General features: G+C 31.8%; 1 long non-coding RNA gene across 2 annotated transcripts; it reads right to left on the bottom strand.

Annotated features, from left to right (window-relative positions):
• LOC148202670 (uncharacterized) lies at positions 1-5,492 on the bottom strand. 2 transcript variants are annotated; one of them, XR_015784647.1, is made up of 3 exons: positions 5,325-5,492; positions 1,176-1,514; positions 1-542 (listed from the first exon to the last, which is right to left on the bottom strand). It is a non-coding gene; the product is annotated as an uncharacterized LOC148202670 (long non-coding RNA). The 2 variants fall into 2 exon arrangements; XR_015784646.1 differs by having other exon boundaries at positions 1-539.
• Between the last annotated feature and the right edge of the window lie 615 nt (positions 5,493-6,107).

The raw sequence follows: 6,107 nt of genomic DNA, 5'->3' as shown, positions 1-6,107 counted from the left end.
TCATTCAGAATGTGATACTTAACAATTGCACCAATCAAGATAGACAAGAAAAAACATATAGTTATGATAATAAACTAAGTGTGGAACTGAATGTATGATTGCTTTGAGTGGAGTGGTAAATGAATAAACAAGCAGGTTAATTTCTGACATTGTACCCCAGAGTCCTACGTTTAGCATTACATTTCAAAACTTAAACCAATTTTTCAATTTCAACAACCTTCTTAAATTCTGAACACAAGCTTCCAGAACAGCTTCATTCAATAAACCGTTGAGATTTTGATTAGAAGAATGAAGTAGGAAGAGTAAATAAAGAGAAATTTTTCTTTATTGTCTTTACCTAATTGTAACACACTTTCTCGTCACATACTACCATTCATCAATTGTACATGGGCTTATTAATTATAATCCACCATCCAATTTTAGCATGCCAGCAGTTCCAGATAAGCCATTTGAGGTGCTGGTTTCTGCACCCAGTTAGTTAGTTGATCTTAGTATACCCAGATAGCAACTCGACGTGATCCATTAAGAATAACCTAACTCTGCTGTGTTTCATTCAGAGAAAAAAAAATAGAATAGAAATAAGTTGAATGAAGAGAAATAGACAAGAAATAAAATTAAATGTATAGTTGTTTGGTAGATAGAAATTAGTGAAAATAGAATAAGAGATTCTTTGAAAGCTGTGAATTGATTGTTTATATAACGTATATAAATAAGATTATCATTTTCACCCTGATATAACCAATAGTGACTGTTGAGTATGCGCGGTGACATGAAGAACAGCATTGCCACTTTAAATTTAAAACATGTACACTAAAATACTTCTCAAACCAGCAAGACCCACAACACATGTTCTTCAGTCTCACACATCCAATATAATTTCTTTGAAATCGAACCATCATTAATCGTTATAAGTTAATTCATATTCTTTCATCTTCCAAATCAATAAGAGTGTTTGTGTACACACATACAAGTCCATCGTTTGTTTGTATCGCCACATTTTAAATGTTATTTTTGATTTATATCTTATGCACACTGTTGTAACTGAGAATTTAGGAAAACAGAAAGAGATAAATTAATGCTAAGTAAATGAGTGGGACTAATACTAAATTTTAAAGTAATAGACTTAAACAAGGATATATGTGAGCAATGGTATAGGTGGAAAGAAAAGATCTAACCTGGCTGAAAAATGAAGAGACCGAATATGAAGATACAATTTATGATTTCCTGTTTATGAGAATGAAAATACAATTTAGATAGGAAGATTTATTTCATTGACTGGTTTCAACCAATATCCCAAGCCATGGTGATGCAGGTCCAATAAAGATAAATCAGGAAGGGGGATGGTCAGATGTGAAGCCATACTGTTTGATACAGAAATTAACGAGGTAATGTTCCACCTACTTTGGTACTCTTACTGAGCTTGGTTAATTTCCAACCATGAGGGAGTAAAGATGAATGCTATTACTGCAACTAGGGCATCAGTACCATTACACCAATCTTTGTTATCACCATCACTGCAGAGAAAGCTAGTCAATACTTTCAAAGGACAACATTAATGCATGAAGGAACATTTCTCACATGTTTATATTTATTCAATATATTAAAAGTTATGCATGAGATTAATCCCTCTTATGTTAAATATACATATAAGATATAAGTTTATAACAGAAAATATATGAACTAAATCCAAAATATAAATAAAAAATAATAATAAATTAATTAAAAATAAGATATCAAATAATCTAATATATTTAATAATATTTAATGGATTCTAAACATTATGACCATTATTATTAAGGATGCACAGTCTAAACAAAAGTATTCATATCAAGAACCCAAATGTTGCATCTATTCAATCCAATCTCATAGTTGAACAAACTATCATTTGCTTAAGTCAAAGTGATAATTAAACAAGAAATACAAGAAGAAACACAAAACTGAAGATAGAGACTAAATATAAAGTAACAATACAGGTGAATTTATGTCATCACCGTTTTTTCTCAAAATGAAGAACATAACAAATCTATAAAGGAAGTTACTTCTATATTTTAATTACCAAGAAAAAATGAAACGGAAGATAGACAAAATTAAACTCGTAAGTTGTACTGTTCATCCCCTCAGTCTCTTTGAAGTTGAGCATGGCCAACATGCATTTGCGGGGGAAGGGGAAGTAGTGCTGTTCTGTCATTGATCACCACCAAGATCTGTACCATTCCCATCATTATCACCACTACCCTACCACCATCACTCAACAGACTTTGTTAACACCATCATCACTACTGTAATGGTCCTTACCACATACCTACCAGCATTTTGGTAGAATGCTTAATATCTTGAATTCAGAATGCAGTCAGACTTTCATTGTATAAAATTGAGAATAAGTAGTATCATTAATAAGCATCACCAAAATAAAATAATACAAATTTTGTTTCCTAATTAATACTTTCAGCTCAACTTCCTGGATTACTGCCCCAAAGCTATGAGGGATTATGAGCTTCTCTTGCTATGATATGATAATTGATATATTAGAATAGTGTAATCTATATCTAGTTTCATTAAATTGTCCTTCCTTTTTAGAAAAAACTTAATTATAATAAGATGCAAGCTCAAGTAGGATAACATATTCAAAATGTAAGGAGACTGTTTTCTTAATCAATACAACAACATATTTTAAGTGGGAAGAGGGTAAAGGAACAAGCACAAGTAGGATATATAACATATTCAAAATGCAAAAAATAAAGAATACAGCATAAGTTAGTGATATTTTTCCTCGAAATGGAAGAAAAAGGACAGCGATAAGAAAAAAGTCACAATAGTTACTTTTTATTACCAAAACAATATTAAGCAGTCCAATGCAGCGCTGCATATCCATCATGGCAAACTAGCAAGTGTACATTATCACTGCAAGTTATCAAATTGAAATTTAAAGTATTTCTCCTTCAGCCAGCTACATCATTTAGTTTACTCTTATTACCATATGGGGAATTGTAAATTCGGCTGAATGTCTCAAGTTCATGTTTAGATTAGTTCATTTTGGTTAAACAATTGTCACTTTTCTGAGAAGTGATTACATTTTAAAAATAAATGGTAGCTTAACATACCATAATTACATGACCAACCAAGCTACCATACAATTCTATCAATGAAGCTGTAAATTTTCTTTCAATATTGAGCAAACTCACAACTACTATAATTTAAACAACATTAAGCAACTACACTAGAAATACTGAATCAAAATACGTGTGCCATTCACAACTAGCTGTCATTGTGTGGGAGAATTGTCATCTGGCCTTATGCAGTAGCTGCATACTTCCGTAAAAGATCAAGCAGCTGATCTTTTCACTAAGGTTCTTGTAGTTGCTCCTTTCACTACGGCTCTCTTACTTACTGCTTTCAGAAAACTCCATACCAAGCTCGGTATGGTTGATCTTGACCAACCATCCGCTTGAAGGCAGGTAATATGAGTATTTATTCACATTTTACAGCTAGCTGTGCATGTGCTTTTTTATAGCCATGTAACCTCATGGAGTTGATACAGCAGCACTGCTATTTCCCTTTTACACCTTTATTCTTGCATGTAAATCTTCTTGATTTCACATCAACAAAAATTAATGAGAATGATTTCTTCATATTCAATTAATTTCTTATCATGAAGTGTTTCCATAGCATTCTATGTTGCCATAACAAACGGGCAACACTCTGTTCAGACTTCCAAGCTATTCAAACTTTAGGCATCAAATAAAGATCATCAAGATATTGCTATTTCTTTTATATCATCCTGCATTAAGCATCATAATTACAACATCACAGGCTTTCTTTGAAGCCAAAACCAGTAATCTAAGTTAGTTTAGAGAAAAAAAATATTCAATTTTCAGTCTTTCATGTACTAAATCTGTAGTTGAGAGCATCAAGCGTTTGAGGAAAGTTATAATTGTTTGGCTTAATTAAGTTTCAATTCAAGTCCCTCATAAATTTCAGTATTTTCAATTCAACACATTTATTTCATTCTCTAAAGATGTTTGATACCTTAAAGTTGATAATTATGCACACATAGCAACCTAACAATTCCATCTACCCTAATGGACCACGACACAACAGAGGTGTTCTTGAAAGCAACAATCACAAGAGTGAAATCACATTCCAATCACAAAAAAGTCCAACCTCTAACAAACTCGATCTCAATACAAATAATAGCACCCATCAGTTTATCTTGCAAAGAAACAGCCACACCAATGAAGGAAGCAAAAACACCAATGTATTCACTTGTACTGTCACAGAAAATACTACTACAAGCAATCAGATCAGGAGCCCCTCTAGCTGCACCATCGATGTTGCATTAACAAAACCCACAGACGGAGTTTTCCAAAACATTGTTCTAACTTTCAAAGCTTTCTTGGTGTGATCATGAACATTAAAGTATCTCAATATAACAAGATCCTCCCACAATAATGCATGACACCTTTTGATATACGACTAGCTAAAACACAACTAGCAATAATCAAGGATAAAGTAGTATGTAACTGAATAGAGTGACCATACTTGTGGGGAAAGTTATATTTACACCCACTAAACGTTGCATCTTGGTACCAATATTTTCTGAATAGGCCAAATGAAAGAGAGATAACAGCTTCAAAGCTATCTTCAGAAACTAGGATAAGGTAGGTTAAAAACCAAGGTAAATAAGCATTTATTCTTCCTTATTTAGTGCTTCCTAGAAAATATGGTTCCTCTGGATACAAGGGTTCAAAGAAAGGTTGGGAGAAAACAATAGCATTCGCAATCATCATGATCACATATTTTATATATTCTTTATCACGACAAAGGTACAAGTAACTTAAATAATAAAACAACAAAACTTTGGCCCCTCTTCTCAGATTTTAATTTCATTTTCCCAGATATTTGAAGGCTGTCTTAAAATATTTCCTATTTCTTTGGTAGGACGGCAGCGGAATATGAATAGAGCAATCCCCTCATTCCAACATGTGCCAAAATCCCACATCTTTGTTTCTTTCATTTTAAATCTCTATCTAACAAGTAGTGCAAAATCAAGACACAATTAAAGAGTGAAGAAAAGTGAGGACACTACAAAATCAACATCAATTAGACTCAGAAAGACTGGCTCATGTTGTTCACCTCAAAATACTACTTCTAGAGTGCAACGCTTCAACAGCACAAAGACTATAAGAACACAGCCACCGAAATTTAAAATGACAACCCCATTTTCTAACTACGAACAAAATAAAAACCTTTTTGGTGGGTCATGTTTATTTTGACCAAAAGTTATCTTCTTTGGCAATCACTGATATGGAGAAGAGGAGGGTTACCGAACAAAGATGAAGAAGTCGCTTGTCGGCATTGACTGAGAAAATTGGTTGGGCTTCAAATTGCAATGAGAAGAGAACAAGGCTAATCAACAGAGTCATTGTTGTCTCCCAAAGGTGTTTGTTCAATCACCATCAGCCATATCCAACTCAAGGAACAGGGTCACGTCCCTTCCCTCCCATTTAAAAAAGAAACATTTTCTTAAAATGAGGATATAGTGATTTGGTCGTTATCCAATGGACGGTAGATTTTTTTAATAATTAATTAATTAATACGGGCAAAGGCCTACATTACGTGGATTTTTAGCTTTACTTACATGAATTAATTTTTATAACCTTTGTTAAAAGAAAATGTGCTCCCTTGGGCGATTTCTTAAATACAAAACGATTTTTCCATTTGCAAAGGGTGTGTGTTGATTTTCATGTGGGTTTGTATTTTCCTTAAATTCTCATTGATTTTTTTTCACATTTTCTTTTTTAATTTTATCTTCTAATAACCATTTCAAATAATTACTCATAATAAAAATTATTTTTTAATAACTATTTTTTCAAATTTAAATAATTACTTATATAACAAAAAAATTATATAAATTATTTATTTTTATAATAATTTTAATAAAAATTATTTTAAAATTTAATAAATTTTTACTATAATAAAAAATGAAAACACTTGTTTTTATTGAAAAATTGTCCATTGATAATATAATAATTAATTAATAAAATTTAGGGTTTCTATTATTTATATAATATAACAATATATAAATACTATTAAATATTATATCTAAT

The sequence above is a fragment of the Vigna umbellata genome, chromosome 3 (genome assembly GCF_029865625.1).
Source record: "Vigna umbellata cultivar VRB3 chromosome 3, Vumbellata_1.0, whole genome shotgun sequence".
NCBI classification, from domain to species: Eukaryota; Viridiplantae; Streptophyta; class Magnoliopsida; order Fabales; family Fabaceae; genus Vigna; species Vigna umbellata.
This window is presented reverse-complemented; position numbering and strand designations above follow the sequence as displayed.